The sequence below is a fragment of the Piliocolobus tephrosceles genome, chromosome 7, assembly GCF_002776525.5.
Source record: "Piliocolobus tephrosceles isolate RC106 chromosome 7, ASM277652v3, whole genome shotgun sequence".
Classification (NCBI taxonomy): Eukaryota; Metazoa; Chordata; class Mammalia; order Primates; family Cercopithecidae; genus Piliocolobus; species Piliocolobus tephrosceles.
The window spans coordinates 104,304,410-104,326,430 of record NC_045440.1 but is presented as its reverse complement, the minus strand read 5'-3'; the positions used below and the strand labels follow the sequence as shown (position 1 = coordinate 104,326,430).

The window sequence follows — 22,021 nt, the reverse complement described above, 5'->3', positions numbered from 1 at the left end:
GTTAATGTAATGAGTCAGCCATGCAGAAAACTCTGGCGTCACGACTATGAAACCTGTTCCTGCATTGAATATTTGAAAATAAATTTTGAACACTCACAACCATGATGAAAGATTATGAATAACTCAAGCTTGATTTTTCCAGTTTGAATCGAGTATTTTAAGTATTCAGTACTTACTGTGTTGAAGCACTGCGCTTAAAATAATTAAACTACATTTTGGTTAATTTTAATCTGTCATACAAAGTAGGGCTTTTTGATCAAGAGTAGTTTAAATTTGAGGATAAACTAGTAGAAAATCCAAGCTGGAAGTTTTTGGAATAATATTTAAAGTGGTTTTATTAAATGGTTACACTTAACCAGTATGGCCAGACTCTTGATATACAAAGAGGGGCAGCAGCATCTCGATTTTTCTGGACAGATTACTGAATGTGGGACTCAGTATGGAAATCCAGGTGTGTTACTTACTATATGAACCTTATTTATATGGAAGAAGTACTGTAATGAGCAATAGGATAATGTCTGATGTGGTTGTGGGTTTGGGGTTTTTGTTACAGTTGTGATGATACTATCATTTCTCTACACTTGTATTTACTAATGGAATAGCATCAGTTCCTAAACTGTATTTTTCTCAAATGATACTTGACACTGTCTTTTAAAATAATAGTGATTTTTTTTAAACATGCTTATTTGGGTTCACAATCACAAACTCAGTGAGACATCTGTCTTGGGGCATTTTTTTGTTGTTGTTCCTATTGAAATCTTTACAATGATAGCTGTTATTTGTATCTAAGTTGAAAAAAGGAATATCTTTTATTGAGGCCAAGTGACAAATACCTATCTTGTGATTTTGCTAAGGTAATAAGAATATTTAAATTTTGAAAATGTGATTTTTTTTTTCTATAATAAAAAATGTATTGGGGTTTTTTTTTTTCCTTGCTGCTCTCCTTACTAATATCTGTGTAAGTGTAACTCAGTTTTGTTCAGTCTGGTGTTACACTTGATCAAAAAGTTTTTATTTGGGCTTCAAAGGATGTGTTACAAGTTCACATTTCCCTTAAGACAAAAGTCAATTTTAGGAATAAAAAGGAATGTGACATTTACCTTTTAGTAACAGGCTTATTTGCAATACCAGGTAGGTATGTGCATGTTTTCCATATACGAAGTATAAAAGTTCCTGTCATTGTGAGTCTTCTCCTGGGAAAAGACTTGTAGCAGGTTTGCTTTTTTGTGTGTGTTTTGAGACTGAGTTTTGCTCTTGTTGCCCAGGCTTGAGTGCAATGGTATGATCTCAGCTCACTGCAACCTCAGCCTCCCGTGTTGAAGCAATTCTTCTGCCTTGACCTCCCCAGTAGTTGGAATTACAGGGCGTGCGCCACCACGCCCAGCTAATTTTTGTATTTTTAGTAGAGATGGGGTTTCACCTTGTCAGCCAGGCTGGTAACCAGGTCAGGTGTAACTCCCGACCTCAGGTGATCCACTCGCCTCGGCCTCCCAAAGTGCTGGGATTACAGGGGTGAGCCACCACGTCTGGCCCAACTTGTAGCAGTTTTGACTATGCTTCCTTTTGGTTTTCTTATCAAGAAAAAATTTTTGCATAGAACCAGTAGATGAGGATGACAAGATAATCTCTTAATATTAATAGCTTCTTGTTGTTACGATTATTAAGGAGTTTGATTCTGGTCCCTACCCACATCGTTACCCTCTAGAATAGCACTGGCTTCTTAAAAAGTCTAAATGGTATTTACACTTTGAAAGTTTGGATGAACGAGAGTTTTCTTTACTATACAAGTGGGTTCGAAGAGAATTCTAAACAAGCTTTGGCTTCCAGCCTTAGTCTTTTTAAGAGTAAGACTTGGTGATCTTTGCATACTCAAAATGTGTACTAGATGCTCAAATATTTGTTAAACAAGCAGAAAGGCTTCTTTTGAGAAAGGATAGAATTAGGTCAGCAGCACTGCAAAATTTCCCTGGCTTTTTCTTTTTCTGCTTGGGAAAATTTGATATTTACAGATAATAGGCTTCTTTTTCCTACCATCTTTTTCAAATAGGTCACATCGACTCTGGAAACATTGCATAAAATTCCTTTTCCCCTTTTTAGTGAAATGGAAGAATAAAGTGTAGCAGAACTGGTATTTCTACTAGAGAAAGTTTTTGAATCATTGTTACTTAATGATTAGAAAAAATATTTTAAATTATATTTTTGAGATCTTACATGATAAATCAATTATAATTTTTTATTACTCCAGCCTTTTCTGGGCTTTGAGATATATATATATGTATATGCACACACACACATATATATATATTTTAATTTGAGAAAAATAAGCAGGTAATCCTTTTGCAGAATTGATGGTATTAGCTGGTGGCATTAGTGATAACCAGATTTTTATATTGAGTACCTATTTTATAATAGCTATGAAAATATACTCTTCCTACAAAAAGCAGCTAATCTCCAAAGTTCTGAGTTTTTCTGAAGAACTTTTTAGTAACCCATTCTGGTTACATGTATTCATCAATTGTTTAACCATTTAATAAGCAAAGAGCTTGGACCATGTTGCTTATTACAAGAGTTAATAGAGCATTACTGTGGGAAGTGGTCACTGGCATGTTCTTCACAATGTGGACTTTTCATTATGTAAAAGAACTTCGGGTTCTTCTCTTCCATGTGTTAATTTGAAACTGCAATATGTGAACTAATGCAATCTGCCTTTCCTGCCAGATGCTTAGAAACTCTCTTGGTAGTTGGGGAGGGACTCAACACTAGTACCTCTTTAAACCTGAAAGATGGCAGCCAAAAATTGGGTAGTTTTTATCTTGCACTTGATGAAATGAATACCAAGGAAATACAGTCTAGGAAGACTATTTCAAACTCAAAGAAGTATGTGGAGGTGAATAATGGAGCTCAAGATGCTGAATCAAACTAGTTTTACCATTTAATAGATGCATAGCCTGAGGAAATCACTCAGTACTCAGTCCCTCTGAGAAAACTAAGCTCAATTAAATACGAATAATTTTCATCCCCCAGGGTTGTGGGGAATGAAAGGTAAAGCACCTTGACTACCTTTTGTGTCCTGTTTATCTTAGCTTTTCAGTTCTATTTAAAACTGTGAGCCTGCCTGTAATAGTGCAGGGGTCTCTTAACTCACAGTCCATGAATGGAATTTAGAAGATGGAAGAAGCCTTTAAGACTGTGCATTTTTCTGGGGCAGAAGGTCCATGCCAACCATCAGATTTTCAAAGATTTCATTTCAAAATTTAAAATCCACTGCTATAGGCAAAGAATGACTTTATAGGAAGTCTATGACAGGAAGCAGTGTAAAATTGTGTCTAACATTCGTAACAGTTGGCAACTGCAGTTCAGTAATCTTAATAGTGATTCAGTTAATTTGACTGAGTTCTATTTTATTGCTGCTCTACGTTTTTATTTGCTCAGAGCAATTTTAAGTTGTGGTCATGGGGCACTGATTTTTATCTCCAGCCCACAGAACTACCATTAAACAGAAATAAGATAAGAAAGCAAGTAGTTTTTGGGTCCCTTGTAGTCTGAATATATTATTATGTGCCTGGGGCTTTAAAAACTTCTATGTAGTTTTTAAGATGAAAATCACCAGGCAGCTCATTGGAAAATAAGGCCTTCTCCAAAGAACTCTGTAGTGTTATATCTATTGTTACTATTTTATTTTATTAAGATATACTGTATATTTACATGTCTTTGTTGTTTTGGTATGTTTTGAAATATGAAGAATTCAAGTTCTGTGGTCCCAGGAAGGAAGAAATAGGACAGTGTTTTTTTTTTTTTGAGACGGAGTCTCGCTTTTATCGCCCAGTCTGGAGTGTAGTGGCGTGATCTTGGCTCACGGCAAGCTCCGCCTCCTGGGCTCACGCCATTCTCCTGCCTCAGTTTCCCGAGTAGCTGGGAACTACAGATGCCCGCCACCACACCTGCTAATTGTATTGTATTTTTAGTAGAGGCGGGGTTTCACCCTGTTAGCCAGGATGGTCTCGATCTGACCATGTCATCCGCCCACCTCGGGCTCCCAAAGTGCTGGGATTACAGGCATGAGGGACTGCACCTGGCCTGTACAGTGTCTTTGGTAATAAAGTTCATTCTTTTTAAATGCGAAGTGCCACACCCAATGACATATTTGTACAAATACAAAAAGTCTGAGGTATATGAAGTGGAAATGATGAAAATAAAGGGAATGGAAAGGTAGAGGCCTTTGCTGTTTGATGGGAAGGGAAACTAGCTCTGCCTTTATAATACTGAATTAAATGTCATTGGACTTACGGATTAATTTCACAAATTTTTGATTCCAAAATAAGTTACTCTTGGCATATTTATATTGAAGTGTGTGTGAAAGAGAATTTTTAAGTCAAAATGACGGGTGTTCTGATATCAAGTAAGTTTTAAAACTTAGCATACAGTTTATTGAAATTCTAATAAGTTTCTTAGAATTTTTTGTAGAATTCTGGTTCCCTATTGTGATTTCATCCTAGTTCCCATAGCTTTTGCTTTACTCTGACAGTTTTACACAGAGAATAAACACTGCTCAAGGTTTTAGGGGCCTTAGAACTGCTGTCAGTTTCTATATACTCAAAGCCAGTGTTCCTCTTCCTTTTGAAACTGCCTGTCCTTTATAACTACCCAATTTTAGCATGTTTTCTAGACTTAATCACGTGACATGCTGGACTCAACTTTGACTTAATTTTCACATTACAAGCTGTTGATGTTTCCCGTATCATTGGTTCCCTATCTTTTACATTCATGCTGAATTGTATAGTTCCCAGGATTATACTTGGAAAAGTGTACATTGCCAAATAGGAAAATGATACTGTAAGGATAAACTTGATGTGCTTTTAATGGACAAAAGCTAAATTATAAACATCTTTTTACTGCTGCTTGTGTTCATTCACTTGGACTTGTTACTCTTACTTTTCCTTTTCAGTTCTCTATTGCATATATTTCTTATTCTCATCTTTCTGAAACGCTGATTTCATTCCATCTATTTGCTTGATCCTTGCCAGAATTCCCTGCAAGAGGCTTTTAGCTTTAGTTTAGTTGGTCTTTTAGCTTTAGTTGGTCTTCTCACTGTCCCTGATACAAACCATTGCTAATTACCGTCTTTATGGCCTGAGGGTTTCTGCCATAAAAGAATATATTTCAGCATCAGAAGATTGGCTCTATTCTCCTTGAAAACATTTGTGTTTTTGTAAAGTACATATCAAAGTATATATGCTTTGATATATTTAGATGGCACAAATTTAAATTTTGGTGTGGGAAGAATGGTGTGCTTGGCTACCATATTAGCAATTCTCTCTTTTTTATTATGTGTGTTTCTATGTAACCGATCATTCACTTGTTCTCTAGTCAGTAATTCACTGTAATTATGAAAAACTTGTATCTGTGAAATTTACTGTGAAATAGCAGTTGTTATTGATTTAGTTTTGTTTTCTGGTAAGGTATAATGTGATAGAAGTAGTGTAGTGCAGGATAGAGTTTTACATATTGGCAGATTTCACTAGTTTTTTTTCTATTGCCATTCTTTTCTAATAATGTGGATCTTCAGGCACCAAAGCCATGTGGATGAATATAGCTGACTTGATATCAGTAAGATCATTTTGTGTGACACCTGCCCTTTTGTTTACATTGGATAGGTTATTAAAATGTTTCAGCATGTAAACTCTTACGGATTTCTTTTGACACGATTTGTTGTGAGTGTTCCTTTCTCCCCCAAATAAAAATGTGCTTACAGTGGTAACAACAGGCAAAAGAATATAGTTTCAGCCAAGTATTAATCTATAAAGTTAAGCAGACCAACATAAGATGTGCTTAATGGGTTTGCCTGTATGCATGTGTTGAATTTTAAAATCTAAGAAAGATTATTGCATTAAATTTGTAGGGACTGCCCAATTTTTGTTGTATTAGTATTTTATTTGAATTGTTTAATGAGTTGGGAAGTTAGAAATGTTTTTTGTTTTTTGTCATTATTGTTTTTTGTTGTTTTCTGAGACAAGAGTCTCACCCTATTGCCCAGGCTGGAGTGCAGTGGCATGATCTCGCCTCACTGCAGCCTCCACCTTCCGGGTTCAAGTGATTCTCCCTCCTCAGCCTCCCAGGTACTTGGGACTACAGGTGTCCACCATGATGCCCGGCTAATTTTTGTATTTTTAGTAGAGACGGGGTTTCACCATGTTGGCCAGGCTGCTCTTGAACTCCTGACCTCAGGTGATCCACCCACCTCAACCTCCCAAAGTGCTGGGATTACAGGCATGAGCCACCGTACCCGGCCTAGAAATGTTTTTTAGTGGCAGTTAATTTCTAACTTGCAAACAATTTTAGGGATCTAGAGTTTTTTTAGAAATTAGCGTTATATCAAGGAACCCAGTGGTATGCAGAATGTTTCTCATCTAAGTGATTAATTACAAATGCTTTTCTGAGAAAGACCTATTTGTTGATCCAAGACTTAACGAACACTCAGCTTATAATTTTTTTGCTCCTTAAAACGTAATAAACATTGTCCAGAGTTTAGAATGACATATTTGGACCACATTCAACCAAGAGAAACTTGATGAAAATATTATTCAAAATACCTACTTAAAATGTGATTCTGTGGAATTGGCAGTTGAGGGTAGTGTTATATAGGTAAGCTGTAGTTCTTGCCTAGAGCAGGGAAGTTCTCAATTCATCAATTTGATCAGTCCTTTAGCATTGTGTTTGGAAGATGTTTGGAAATAAGACAACTCAAGCAACCCGCTTTTTGTAAGAGTAACGACTTTTCCTTCACAGTTGCCCTTTGATTGTTGCCATCTAATGGAGGACTATCATCAGGCTCTTTTTCTTTAATTGGAGCAGAGATAAAACTTTAAACATATCCCTGTGTAACATTTCTAAAAATAAAGGATACTAAAGCGTATACTACTTTACTTAAAGAGAGGTGATAAAAGTTAGCATGGGCCATGCAGACTTTTTGAATTTTTGATTCATTGTGTGATTTGAGATAAATTTTACTGCATTTCTCTGACTGTTTCCACATCTTCAAAATGGGAATAATACTATCTATCTCTAGGATGTTTTGGGGAAATTTTTGAATTAACACACTAGCAAATACACTGCTTTACCTTTTTTACCTCTGATACCACTTTATTGTGGTTTGATTTATAAATTTTGGATTAAATTTAAGAGAACTTTAGAAAACTGAAATTTTTTATTTAGTATTTGACAACTTGCTATTTTATAAGCCCTGTGGTATTACAAAAATAAATCTAAAAGCCCTGCTATTCAGTCTGGAGAGGGAAATAGACGTGCACAAATAATACAAGTCAAAGAGGGAAAAGTACTGCAAATTCATTGAACATGGAAAAGCTGGTCTTTAGCCGTTTTTAAAAAGGGGCTGATAAAATAATAGTCCCCCTATGTAGTTTATCCATAATAACATAGTGTGCACATACAAGCTAAAAAGCCCTATGAAAAATGAGGCATTTTAACTACCACAACCACCACCAACAAAAAGCATTGTGAGGGAAATACTGGTAAATTGGGCCTTGGTTTGTGAGAAACTTCAGCCTAGGCCTAGATCCTGGGGGAGGGGAGAAGAGGAAAGCCTTCAGTGAGAGTGTCAATCATTTTTAAGTTTATAGGCCGGGCGCGGTGGCTCAAGCCTGTAATCCCAGCACTTTGGGAGGCCGAGACGGGCGGATCACGAGGTCAGGAGATCGAGACCATCCTGGCTAACACGGTGAAACCCAGTCTCTACTAAAAATACAAAAATCTAGCCAGGCAAGGTGGCGGGCGCCTGTAGTCCCAGCTACTCCGGAGGCTGAGGCAGGAGAATGGCGTAAACCCGGAAGGCAGAGCTTGCAGTGAGCTGAGATCCGGCCACCGCACTCCAGCCCGGGTGACAGAGCAAGACTCTGCCTCAAAAAAAAAAAAAAAAAATTTTTAAGTTTATACCTAAGTTCTTTTTGATACTTGCTAGTGTTACACTTTTTTTTTTTTTTTTTTTTTTTTTGAGAGTTTCACTCTGTCACTGAGGCTACAGTGCAGTGGCGTGATCTTGGCTCACTGCAAGCTCCACCTCATCTTGGCTCACTGCAAGCTCCGCCTCCCAGGTTCATGCCATTCTCCTGCCTCAGCCTCCCGAGTAGCTGGGACTACAGGCGCCCGCCACCTCACCTGGCTAATTATTTTGTATTTTTAGTAGAGACAGGATTTCTGTCTCTACTAATATTTTGTATTTTTAGTAGAGACATCCGTGTTAGCCAGGATGATCTTGATCTCCTCACCTCGTGATCCGCCTACCTTGGCCTCCCAAAGTGCTGGGATTGCAGGCATGAGCCACTGCACCCAGCCTAGTATTTTACTTTGAATTTTTAGGAGCAACATTTCAGAATTTGTTTTCAGATGTTCAGATGTTCTTTTTTTTTTTTCTTCTTGAGATGGAGTTTTCACTCTTGTTGCCCAGGCTAGAGTACAATGGTGTGATCTTGGCTCCCCACAGCCTCTGCCTCCTGGGTCAAGTGATTCTCCTGCCTCAGCCTCCCAAGTAGCTGGGATTACAGGCATGCACCGCCACACCCAGCTAATTTTTGTATTTTTAGTAGAGACAGGGTTTCTGCATGTTGGTAAGGCTGGTCTTGAACTCCAGACCTCAGATCATCCACCCATGTCGGCCTTCCAAAGTGGGATTACAGGTGTGAGCCACCACACCCAACCTCAGATGTTCTTAAAACACTAATTCCTTCTAGGATTATTTTGCTAGCATTCATGATTTGGAGGGAGACAATTCTCTGAACCTGATTTAATTTAGCAGTTTTTTTTTTTTTGAGACGGAGTCTCGCTAAGTCGCCCAGGCTGGAGTGCAGTGGCACAATCTCAGCTCACTGCAAGCTCCACCTCCTGGGTTCACGCCATTCTCCTGCTTCAGCCTCCCAAGTAGCTGGGACTACAGGCGCCCGCCGCCATGCCCGGCTAATTTTTTGCATTTTAGTAGAGACGGGGTTTCGCCTTGTTAGCCAGGATGGTCTGGATCTCCTGACCTCGTGATCCGCCCGCCTCGGCCTCCCAAAGTGCTGGGATTACAGGCGTGAGCCACTGCGCCCGGCCAATTTAGCAGTTTTTATTCCTGCTTCTTGCTAGCCCTTTCACCCAGTTGATTAAAAAAAAAAAAAAAGTTTTAAAACAGTCCGGGCCTTCTCCCAGCATTGTTTAGTGCAGGTATCTTTTGGGGTAAATATCAGGGAGCAGCTCCTCTTTTAACAGGAATTACATTGAATAATAAAGTTTTAGGCTGGCTTTAACAGTTCTTAAACATCAGGGATAATATACTTTTGGTTTGCCAGATTTCTTGTTGATTAAAAATGCAGATTTGCCATCTATTAATGGAAAATGCGTTAAGTGATTGGGCATAAGCCTGCTGCTTATAGATGACCTTATTCATAGAACATAAGTTCACAGCCTAAAATCTTACTCTGTTAGGCCACATTGCATAGAAAGGTAAGAATTTAAAATCAAAATGTCTACAAAGACTTATTTTCTTTATTGACATCTCCTAATCATTAGCATTTTTGGTGGAGCACTTTTCTAATTGGTTGGTTGAAAGCAAGTGAGGAAATTGCAAATCAAAGAATGGAAGGCACTCTGGCCACAAGGGGGCGTAAGAGATTAATTTCCAAATCTCTGGGCCCCTAATGTGTGACAGATTACTGGCTTCTTACATGATTTCTTTTTAAAAGTTTAAGAGATCTAGCAATTATACAAGGCCCAGTGGCTCTACAGAATAAAAATTATAGGAAAATTATCTCTGCACAAGAGAATTGTACAAGACTAGAAGTTTGAACTACACTATGCTGAAGAGTTGGAATTACATTTCCTATTAATGAGGATGTTACTAAAATGACATTTGTGGGGTATTTTTGTGAGTTTTTAAATTGCATAATAGAAACTAGGAGTTTTGGCCGGGCGCGGTGGCTCAAGCCTGTAATCCCAACACTTTGGGAGGCCGAGACGGACGGATCACGAGGTCAGGAGATCCAGACCATCCTGGCTAACACTGTGAAACCCCGTCTCTACTAAAAATTAAAAAAAACTAGCCGGGCGAGGTGGCGGGCACCTGTAGTCCCAAGCTACTCGGGAGGCTGAGGCAGGAGAATGGCGTAAACCCGGGAGGCGGAGCTAGCAGTGAGCTGAGATCCGGCCACTGCACTCCAGCCCGGGCAACAGAGCGAGACTCCGTCTCAAAAAAAAAGAAACTAGGAGTTTTATATTGATAGATTTGTAGACTCATTGAATTTTAGGGTTTGAAGGGACATCTGATACAGCCTTTTCATTTTAACAGATCAAGACACTGCAGCTCAGGGGTTCAGCTGTTTACATGAGGTCATACAGTAACCATTAATATTTGTAGTCCCTTAATGTAGTATCACCTTATTGTAGATTGAAACATAACATTTAATCTGCCATCAAGATATTTGGTTTGTAGGGGGGGATGAGGACTTGTCAGAATAACAAAATTAATGACTTTAATTTCATTAAAAACAGTGGAGTGTTTTTGTTGTTTGAGATGGAGTTTGACTCTTGTTGTGCAGGCTGGAGTGCAATGGCACAATCTTGGCTCACTGCAACCTCTGCCTCCCGGGTTTAAGCGATTCTCCTGCCCTCAGCTTCCTGGGATTATAGGCATGTGCCACCACACCCAGCTAATTTTGTATTTTTAGTAGAGATGGGGTTTCTCCATGTTGGTGGGGCTGGTCTCGAACTCTGGACCTCAGATCATCTGACCTCAGGTCATCCACCTGCCTTGGCCTCCCAAAGTGCTGGGATTACCAGCGTGAGTCACTGCACCCGGCTGATTTTTGTTTTAGACTATATAGGGTGCTGTACTTATTGAGAATCACTTTTGAGGGCTCTTGTTCCTCAGTTACTTGCTACCTCAACCTTTTAACTTTTGATGTGTGTATGCTTTGTATGAAAGCAGGCATGTCTGTGTCCTAATGTCTCTCTCTTCATTTGTTGTTTTGGAAGACAGCCATGACAGTACACACTCTGAAACAGAGGAATGGGTTATGGAGGCTTGATGGATCTTTCTCCCACTCACATACTTGGTGAATCGTGTCAAAGTTAGCCCAGCTGTGTTCGCAAATTTCAGTTCATAAATGTCTCATTAGAGGTTGATTGTTTTGCTTTGATATTCTGGGGGTATTTGCTATTTGCTAATGACACTTAATGTCTAATTACCTTTGTGCAAATTAAATTTAATATTAGGATCAGTAGGTCAAATACTCTTTTAACACTAGATGAGAACTTTCTCTCCACCCCACATATTTTTCTTTACAAATGTATCGTTGTTTTTGTAGTACTTCTCTCCTAAATGCAAAAGTAGTATCAGCCACATAAGGAAATTTGAAAAAAAAAAAAAAAGAGCGTAAAAAGGGTATGAAAAAGGGTATCTTTCAGAAATAAAAACAATTAAAAGAGACTTCTTTAAAATGTATTAACTTTTCATTTTGAAATAATTTTAGATTTAGAAAGAGGTTGGAAAAATACGAAGAGTTTTTCATAACCAGATTGTCCAGATGTTACTAATTACACTATAATTATTAAAATCAGGAAATTGATAAAAATAAATGATAAACTATTATGTAACCTATAGATCTTAATTTAGCAAATTGTTTTATTGTAATTTGCTATTTTTGCTCCAGAATTCCATCCAGAATCACACTTTGCATTTTGCTTATATGTCTCCTTACTCTCCTTTAACATGGATCAGTCTTTTTTTAGTCTTTGCCGCTAATGATTTTGGCACTTGTTTCAAGAATACTGGCTGGTTATTTTGCAGAATGTCTCTCAGTTTCAGTTTGTCTGGTGATTCTTTTTTTTGTTTTTTTGTTTATTTGTTTTTTTGAGATAGAGTCTCACTCTGTGCCCCAGGCTGGACTATAGTGGTGCGCTATCCCAGCTCACTTTGCAACCTCTGCCTGCGAGGTTCAAGCGATTCACCTGCTTTAGCCTCCCCAGTAGCTGGAATTACAGGCACCCGCCACCATGCCCAGCTCATTTTTGTATTTTTAGTAGAGACAGAGTTTCACCATGTTGGCCAGGCCAGACTGATCTCAAACTCCTGACCTCAAGTGATCTGGCCGCCTTAACCTCCCAAGGAGTGAGCCACCGTGCCCAGCCTGTCTGGTGATTTTTCATGATTAAATTTAGGTTGCGAGTTTTTGGTGAGAATCCCTTGAAGTGATACGGTGTCCTCCTCAATGCATTATATTAGGAGGCACATGGTGGTGTCCTATTAATTAACCAATTATGTTTAGATAGTGCATTATGCTCTTAGGACTTCTGAAAACACACCCCATGGTGCAAAATGCCCATTGAATTTTTTTTAAAGATATATGCCTTACGATTATTATTGATTATTATTACTTTATCAAAGGTTACAAACTAAATTATTTTGCCCAAGTGCTTTTTAAATAAGCTGTGTCTGTTTATACTGAATAGGTTGCTTCTTCAAAGGGGAAAATATGATCCCAGCTCCGTAACTTGTAATTTTCTTTGGAATTTATTTTCATTAGTTGGCTTCTTGTGTTCTAGTTGGCAAACCCAGATCACAGCACATAGCACGGTGGTTTGAGTGTATAGTGGCAGGGTGGCTGTTCTTCAGGGCTGAGGTAAATGTACAAATACTTCATGATTGAGTTCTCGTTCATAATTTTGGCGGTTGGTCCAAGGACGCTTAGTGTATAAATTTCTCTGATTCCCTTTTAAGAAAAAAAAGTGATCTTGAATTTAAAGAAATGTAAGGGATAGTGGTGGGGTGGGAAATACATTACATTAGAGGAGATTTCCTGGCTTTGGAGGGGAGATTTTGAAATTAATGCTGTAGTGAAACAAGAAGATTAAGGTGAGGAGGAGGCTGGTCACAGTTTTTTATTTGAAATGCCTGTCATGCCTCTTAGCAGAATTAGTACCATAATCTAGGACCCTTGACCTCTTAACAAGTTTACTCTACCTTGCAGTAGAGTAAACTCTCTTTCAGCTCTCTCTGCAGGATTTTTCTTAGGTTCTTCTTTGTTCATTACATAGACACCTGGAGCTTATCCATTAGGAGGTGCTTAGCCTTACCCTGTGCTGCTGTTTCTGAAAATATGTGTGTAGTTCAGCACTCACTTGTTATTTTTAAATGAGCCATTTCTTAGGTTTTCAGAAAAGTAGAACATTATTTTATGTCTCACTGCAGAATATTCATTATCGAATGTAGTGTCAACCTCAATAATTTCTGTCAGGTTTTGTCTTAACAATACACTTGATGATGAAGACTTTCTGAAAAATTGTTTTTAGGATGCTGAGCTATTAACATATCCTCCAAGATAGTTTTAAAATTTGTTTTATTTAAATGATGAAGCTATTAAAGTTATGCATATATTATTCAGTCAGGGAACTTAATATTTTTGAGTGCTTAAAATGTGTAGAACATGCCTTTAATAGAGCCTCTAAGTAGGTTAAGAGTATGTGTGTATGTGAAAAGTTAAAGGTGCAAAACCATAATTGTTTGTTTTATTTGAGATGGAGTCTCACTCATTGGAGTGCAGTGGCGTGATCTTGGCTCACTGCAGCCTCCACCTCCTGGGTTCATTCAAGCAATTCTCTTGCCTCAGTCTCTGGAGTAGCTGGGATTACAGTTGTGTGCCACTACACCCAACTTACTTTTGTATATTTTTTTTTTTTTCAGTAGAGACGGGGTGTCACCCGGGCTGGTAATCTTTATTTTAAATTGTACTTGCTCCACATAAGAATTTAGGTGTTAAGAGCATAGCATGTAGAGGGAAAAAATAAAACTGCTGTAATCATCCTGCCTTCTTGGAGGTAACCTCTGTTAGTCCTTTGTGTATCCTGGGAATTTATGCACAAAGCAAACAATTCTATCCTTGAAGAATAAGGATCATAGATCATATACTTAGTTTTGTAAATTGTACCCCCCCACACACTTTGATGTATATCTTATGATTCATATTGACAGGTACCTCCTTACTCTTTTTTTTTTTTTTTTTGGAGACAGAGTCTTACCCTATTGCCCATGCTGGAGTGCAAATGGCACAACCTCCTCCTCCTGGGTTTAAGAGAGTCTCCTGTCTCAGCCTCCCGAGTAGCTGGGATTACAGGTGCCTGCCACCACACCCAGCTTAATTTTTTGTATTTTTAGTAGAGACGGGGTTTCGCCGTGTTAGCCAGGCTGGTCTCGAACTCCTGACCTCAGGTGATCCACCCACCTTGGCCTCCCAAAGTATTGGGATTACAGGTGTGAGCCACCGCAACCAGCCCGTAATCCCTTTTTTAAAGGAAAAAAAAGATAGGGTCTCCCTCTGTCACCCAGGCTGGAGTGCAGTGGTTCACTCTGCAGTCGTGCCATCCCGTGCTCAAGTGATCTTCCCACCTCAGCCTTCGGAGTAGCTGGGAGTGCAAGTGCACACTACACTAGGCTAAATTTTTTTTTTTTTTTTTTTGAGACACAGTCTCGCTTTGTTGGCCAGGCTGGAGTGCTTTGGCATAATCTCGGCTCATTGCAACCTCCGCCTCCTGGGTTCAAGTAATTCTCCTGCCTCAAGCCTCCCAAGTAGCTGGGATTACAGGCATGCACCACCATGCCCAGCTAATTTTTTGTGTTTTTAGCAGAGACGGTGTTTCACCATGATGGCCAAGCTGGTTTTGAACTCCTGACCTCAAGTGCTCATCCACCTCGGCCTCTCAAAGTGCTGGGATTACAGGCGTTACCTATAGGCCCCTGGCCACACTAGGCTAAGTTTTTAAATTATTTTTAGTAGAGACGGGGTCTTGCTATATTGCTTAGGCTGGTTACTAACTCCTGGCCTCCAGCAGTCCTCCCAGCTCAGCCTTCCAAAGTGATTGTGTTTAAAGATATAAGCCACCACACCTGGCCGTTAATCCTTTATTGACAGAAATTAGGATATTTCCCTTTTTTCTCTTCAGTTAAAAAGCTCTACACTGCACACTATCTGTATAGACAATGTAGATGAAGCTGAATAGCTTTGAAGAATCAGCTTTAGGGAGATCCGTAGCATTAGAGCTAGGTATGGAACGGTATTTAGCACAGATTCTTCTCTTTATTTTTCCAGCTTTATTGAGGTATGATTGGCAAAAAACAAATGTTTAAGGGGTACAACACAGCAGAGGTTACTTTAAATCAAAAGTTGTTAAAGTGATATGCCAACCACTGGGCATCCTCTGGGGAGGTGTCAAGTCACAACTATTTTCTCTCTTCTTTTTTTTTTTTTTGAGACAGAGTCTTGCTCTGTTACCCAGGCTGCAGTGCAGTGGCACAGTCTCGGCTCACTGCAACATCCGCCTCCCAGGTTCAAGCGATTCTTCTGCCTCAGCCTCCTGAGTAGCTGGGATTATAGGCGCACATCACCATACCCAGCTAATTTTTGTGTTTTTAGTAGAGACGGGCTTTCACCATCTTGGCCAGGCTGGTCTTGAGCTCCTGACCTCGTGATCCACCCTCCTTGGCCTCCCAAAGTGCTGGGGTTACAGGCGTGAGCCACCGCTCCCAGCCATTTCACAACTATTTTCATAGCAAATACTGTTATTACTGATGCTTATCACTTTCTTTGTACCATTTAGCACTGATGCAAACACAGAAGGGTAGCTCAAACTTACTGGTTCCTTATCACTAATCAAGGCAGTGGTACTATACTGTACTAGTGATTATTGTATTTGTTTACCATTATGCACTCACTGTTTCTTTTAAAAACAAAAAAAGACTGGTTTTTCTTAATGTCCTTAAATCTGAAACATTATTTTATTAATAGCTCTTAAATAGACATCTTTCAGTGAGGCAGAATGGGAAGTATAATGGTGGTCTCTAAGAAAAACACTTGTAGTTATTTGAATTGTGAGATAAACTAGCTGCTTTTCTTTTTTTTCATGGAACACTTTTTTCTTGAAAGAACTGCAGGCAGATAAGCTGTGGGTATTCAGACTTAGGTATTCGACAGACATCTTAAATGAATTGAGCCTCTCACTTTAAGGGAAAATGATATTTTTGACAAAGATAAAATTGAAGCTTTGGAACAAAAATGAAAACTTTGGAAAATAATTACCACCTCCATGATCTTAGTTTTCTACTTTTCTATGACTATAAAGGGGTCTTGAGACAAACTTTTAAGCCATAAATTTGAAGTATTGTTACCGTTTAGGGTTTTTTCCTAGAAAATGTACCTATTTATAGAGATACGTACCATATATGTACCATGGTTAGGAGAAATAAGGTAATATTATTTAAATATTGGGAAATTATTTCACATAAGAGGGAGTCCCAGCTAAGGTGGCTTCTGGGTGGGTGAGTAGGGTAGGTTAAGATAAGTTACTGCAGTACATACAGTACTTGAAGTCTAATGTGGTTCATACTAGACTCTTAACTTCCAAAAGGATGGCAGCACTTCTCTTGTTGCTTACAATTTGCCAGACTCTGCTAAATGCTTATTATGTTAATTCATTTAATCCTTACAACAACATTGTGCATTATGTCTACTACTAATATTCGCCTTTACAGATGAGAATCTGAGACCCAGGAAGATTTCAGAGTTTTGTCAAGGTGATGAAGTTTGAATTTAGGCAGTAAGCAGTCTGTCTCCATAGTTTGTGTTCCTAACAAGTCTGTTACTTAAAAGGAGAAACCAAGTACTAAAGGAAATGTTTTCTTTTTCTCTTTTGTTCTTTGATATGTCTTAATCCTGTGTTGTTAAAGAAAACTTTTTTGCGTCTTACTTCACCGTTTTTCCTAGTTATACGAATTTTGATTACCAAAGCCAAAATGATGTACTTAAGAGTACAAGAGCACTAAAGCAGATTTTCGAATGTCAGAATCTCTATACTTTATTTTCATGTAACTGAGCAACCAGTGAGTAGAGTGCCTACTCTTGGTTGGAAGGTGTGAATGGTGCCTCCCTGTCTGTACGTTCAGTTAGACCTCATAATAGCCTTTCGATGTGGATTTTCATATCGGTGAGAAAATAAAGATTAGCTATTGTGTAAATCCTCAAAATTAATGGGTTAGGGTGGAATTTCAAGTCTGCCTGGTTTTAGAGTTTATACGATTTGCATTACAACAATTGTTGAATGCCAAAAAGGTTAAAGTCTTGCCACCAGCTGAGGCAGCAGTTTTGGTAGTTTAGGGGTAATCATACTGAAAGACCAGTGAGAAAGGCATATCACTAGAGATGGATTCTCAGTTCATTAACTTTTCACTAGGAATATTTGACCACAGGCAGGAGTCAGTGTTTTTAAAATTCGTATTAGTAGGGGCAGGTTGAGTCTATCCTAAGAAGGGATCAGAACTAGACCACCTGTCAATTTATGTGGTTCCTTTATTTTAGTAGACTTAAAGACAAAACATCAGTGTGAATGTAGACTTTGGTTGGATTAAGGCATCTGTTGGAAACTGACTTGGGAGGAAAAATGTTATTTGAACCCCATTTCTTGGAAGTGTTTTTACAATCTAAGAGGTTTATTGTACTATGGTACAATAGAGAGAAAAATCTCTTTCATTTCTAAAATCTCAAATTTACCTGTTGGTTAGGTTAAGGATTAGTGTCCTCTCTTCAGAGCCCATATCACATATTTAACTCTGGATTAGGAGCCATTTACCAGAGTATTAGATGCCAGCTTCTTGTGGCATTTTGCTGCTGAGTAAATGATTCCTTATCCCATTTAATATTATTAGGGTGACTGCTGTATAAATGCATTAACTCTAATTCAGCAAATTAATGTTGGGTATTTTTTAAAATGTTGGCCATGATATCTTTAAAAGACAGTGGCTGTCATGAAAAACCATTTAAAAGTTAATGGGGGCCGGGCGCGGTGGCTCAAGCCTGTAATCCCAGCACTTTGGGAGGCGGAGACGGGCGGGTCACGAGGTCAGGAGATCGAGACCATCCTGGCTAACACAGTGAAACCCCGTCTCTACTAAAAAATACAAAAAAACTAGCCGGGCAAGGTGGCGGGCGCCTGTAGTCCCAGCTACTGGGAGGCTGAGGCAGGAGAATGGCGTTAACCCGGGAGGCGGAGCTTGCAGTGAGCTGAGATTCGGCCACTGCACTCCCGCTGGGCGACAGAGCGAGACTCCGTCTCAAAAAAAAAAAAAAAAAAAAAGTTAATGGGAGCTGGGCAAGCTATGTTGGGGCCACTGCATTCCAGCCTGTGTGACAGAGCAAGACCTCATCTCTAAATAAAAATTTTTAAAAAGTTAATGGGAGGGAAAAAGTAAAACTATACACATTTTGAAGTAAACTGAGGAAATACTGTGGATTTCTAAATGAGATTATATTTCAGGAAGATTCAACAGATTAACATTTAGCCTTGATTTAGCGCTTGAGTGTAGAATGTTTGACCTGAAGACTATTTAGATTTGGTTTAAAAACTTAATGTACTGTGATAATTGAAAAATTTTATAAGTTGAATACCTTCAGTCAACTTAGCCCTTGTTTTACAAAAGTCGACTGGGCACGGTGGCTCACACCTGTAATCCCAGCACTTTGGGAGGCTGAGGCAGGTGGATCATGAGGTCAGGAGTTCAAGACTAGCCTGGCTAACGCGGGTGAAACCCTGTCTCTACTAAAAATAGAAAAATTAGCTGGGTGTGGTGGCGTGTGCCTGTAGTCCCAGCTACTCAGGAGACTGAGATAGAAGAATCACTTGAACCTGGAAAATGGAGGTTGCAGTGAGCCACGATCACACCACTGAACTCCAGCCTGGGTGACAGAGCGAGACTTCGTTCTAAATACAGTTGAAATTGTGACACTTAGTATACTTCCTTATATTATGGTGTGCCCACTCCCTCCCCTTTTTACTTCAGACCTTATTTCAGTCATGATTGCTTTCATTGTACTATTGTAGGTGAACGAAATTTAGGAGGTTTATTTCTGTGTTGAGCAGGATATTCTCTGAAGTTACTGCATATTTTGAAAGTTAGCTATCAGCCCTTTCCTCCTGTCCATTCTCTACCCATGTTTTTTTCTGCTTTGTTGTAACTGCTGCTTTCTGATATGTGCTGCTTCCTTTTTCTTTTGTTCTTTTATCCTACATTTTGGTTTTATCTTCTGGCTTCCAAATCTGGAAAACCTGGATTTGTTATTCTTTGGTCAGTTTGACAAAGCAACATACTTAATTGCCTCTTTTATATTACCATTAACCTAATTCTGTGAACTCTGTCTTCCCTTAGAATTGAAAAAGACTACGTGTACAAAAATCCAGTTAGTAGAAATAAGTTCTAGTATTTGATAGTACAATAGGAAAATTATAGTTAACATTTATTTCTTCTACCAAAGTAGCTAGAAAACTTGCAGTGCTCCTACCACCAATAAAAGATCAATGTTTGAGGCCGGGTGCAGTGGCTTTACACCTGTATTCCCAGGACTTTGGGAGGCTGAGGTGGGTAGATCACTTGACATCAGAAGTTCGAGACCAGCCTGGCCAACATGGCAAAAACCCCATCGGTACTAAAAATACAAAAGTTAGCCGGTTGTGGTGGCACACGCCTGTAATCCCAGCTACTCAGGAGGCTGAGGCAGGAGAAACGCTTGAACTTGGGAGGCGGAGGTTGCAGGGAGTTGACATTATGCCGCTGCACCTCAGCCTGGGCACCAGAGTGAGACTCTGTCTCAAAAAAAAAAAAAAAGTCAGTGTTTGAGGTGATGGATATCCCAGTTACTCTGATTTGATCATTATGTATTGTATGCATGTACCCCCAAAATATGTACAACTATTATGTCAGTTAAAAATTTTTTTAAAAGAAACAGATGACATCTTATTTATGAATCCCCTCTACAAAATACCCAAGTTATCCTCTTTAGTTTCTTGTTATACCTTTATGTGAGAAGAGGGCATTCACTGAGCAGGTGACCTGTTCCAGTACTGGATCACTCATAAGTTATCTCATACTGAACAGAAATCTTCCCTCTTGCTAAATTTAATTGGTCTTATTTCTTGGAGCCATTCATGTCCTGTTCTTTCCATTATCCTGACAGTTTCTGGTATACTCGCCATAACTTTGATTCCTGGTTGTGGAATCACATCCTTTCTGGTAGGCATATCATCCCACTGAGGCTGAGAATATGTTCCTTTTTTTTTTTTCCTTTTTATGGTGGAGTTTCACTCTCGTTACCCAGACTAGAGTGCAATGGTGCGATCTCGGCTCACTGCAGCCTCCACCTCCCGGGTTCAAGTGATTGTCCTGCCTCAGCCTCCTGAGTACTTGGGATTACAGGCGTGTACCACCACGCCTGGCTAATCTTTTGTATTTTTGGTAGAGACGGGGTTTTACTGTGTTGGCTAGGCTAGTCTCGAACTCCTGACCTCAGGTGATCCACCCGTCTTGGCCTGCCAAAGTGCTGGGATGACAGGCGTGAGCCACCACGCCTGGCAGAAAATGTTCTTTTATAGTTAGCTTTTTTTGAGCTACAGTATTAGCCCCTTTAAATTTAATCTTTAATCCAGTCTTGCTTGGTTTTTGGTTTTTAAATCTTAATTAGCTTATATCATTGGACGATTTATTAGAAGTATGCCATTTATGCGTTTCTCAACTCTTTTTTTTTTTTTTTTGAGACGGAGTCTCACTCTGTCGCCCAGGCTGGAGTGCAGTAGCATGATCTCGGCTCACTGCAAGCTCCTCTTCCCGGGTTCACGCTATTCTCCTGCCTCAGCCTCCCAAGAAGCTGGGACTACAGGTGCCCGCCACCATGCCCGGCTAATTTTTTGTATTTTTAGTAGAGACGGGGTTTCACCATGTTAGCCAGGATGGCCTGGATCTCCTGACCTCGTGATCCACCCACCTTGGCCTTCCAAAGTGTTGGGATTACAGGTGTGAGCCACTGTGCCCGGCCACCTTTCTCGGCTCTTATGGTCAGCATCTCACCAGAAACACTTGCCACTTGTTTGGTTCTTTTGGTCTATCATTGGGCCAATAAGCAGCCTGACTGCTGTTTATCCAACTCTCCTGTTACTTGTGGGTTCTAACAAATAGCTTTAAAGTTGTTTTATGGTTAATTCGGTGTTCAACTTTGGGGAAAGAAGTGCTTAACTGCCATTTTAATTCCCAGGGAACTACTTAAAGTAGTTCAGCATATTACCCTAGTGTAAAATAAAATATGTAGGGATTCCAAAGTTACTACCTACAAAAGATAGATGACTCATTTTAGTAGCATTTATCAACACCTTTCCTAAAAAACTTAAGTTTTTAGTATAGCTTTAAAATTTTACATCTTCAGTGATTGGTTCACTCTTAAGTAACTGCATGTGTTTATGGCCTTCATCTCTACATACATAGAGGGGGTTGAAGTTACTGAAAAGTGAAGGATGTGATTAGGCAGTATTGCTCTTTTTGAGACAGTCTCACTGTCACCCTGTCTTAGAGTACAGTGGTACAATTCAATTATAAATCACTGCAGTCTCAAACTCCTGGACTCAGATGATCCTCCTGTCTCAGCTCCCAAGTAGCTGGGACATATAGCAGTGTGCCACCACACCTGGTTAACTTTTAAATTTTTTTGTAGAGGCAGGATCTCATGTTCACCGGGGTGGTCTCAAACTCCTGGTCTCAAGAAGTGATCGTCCCCTCTCAGCCTCCCAAAGTGTTGGGATTACAGGAGTGAGCCACCGTGCCCTGCAATAATTGTTTTAAAGTGTATTGTACTGGAAGGAATGATAGCCTTGTTTCTACAGCTAGATTATGAAGTACCAGAATATTGTGCTTCCAGCTTCTAGCATAGTGTCTGGTGTTATTGTGATAATAGAAATAAACGTTTGAGTGCTTACTCCTAAGTGCTTACCTGTATTTTTTCTCAACAATCTTAGAGGTCTCTGCCTTACAGTTGAGATAACTGAATCATTGAGATTAAGTAGTTCACAGTGTTTAGTGCTGTAATTCAAACCCAGACTCACCCCAGAGCCACTATGTTTATACCATCTCCCATAGTTGAATGAATAATACAATTTGTATAACAATGAAACT

The 22,021-nt window shown here is 39.4% G+C and overlaps 1 protein-coding gene across 8 annotated transcripts in view; it reads left to right on the top strand.

The window, feature by feature from the left end:
- YWHAZ (tyrosine 3-monooxygenase/tryptophan 5-monooxygenase activation protein zeta) overlaps nucleotides 1–22,021 on the top strand; it is a 36,666-nt gene that overhangs the window by 5,545 nt on the left and 9,100 nt on the right. The window lies entirely within an intron of this gene.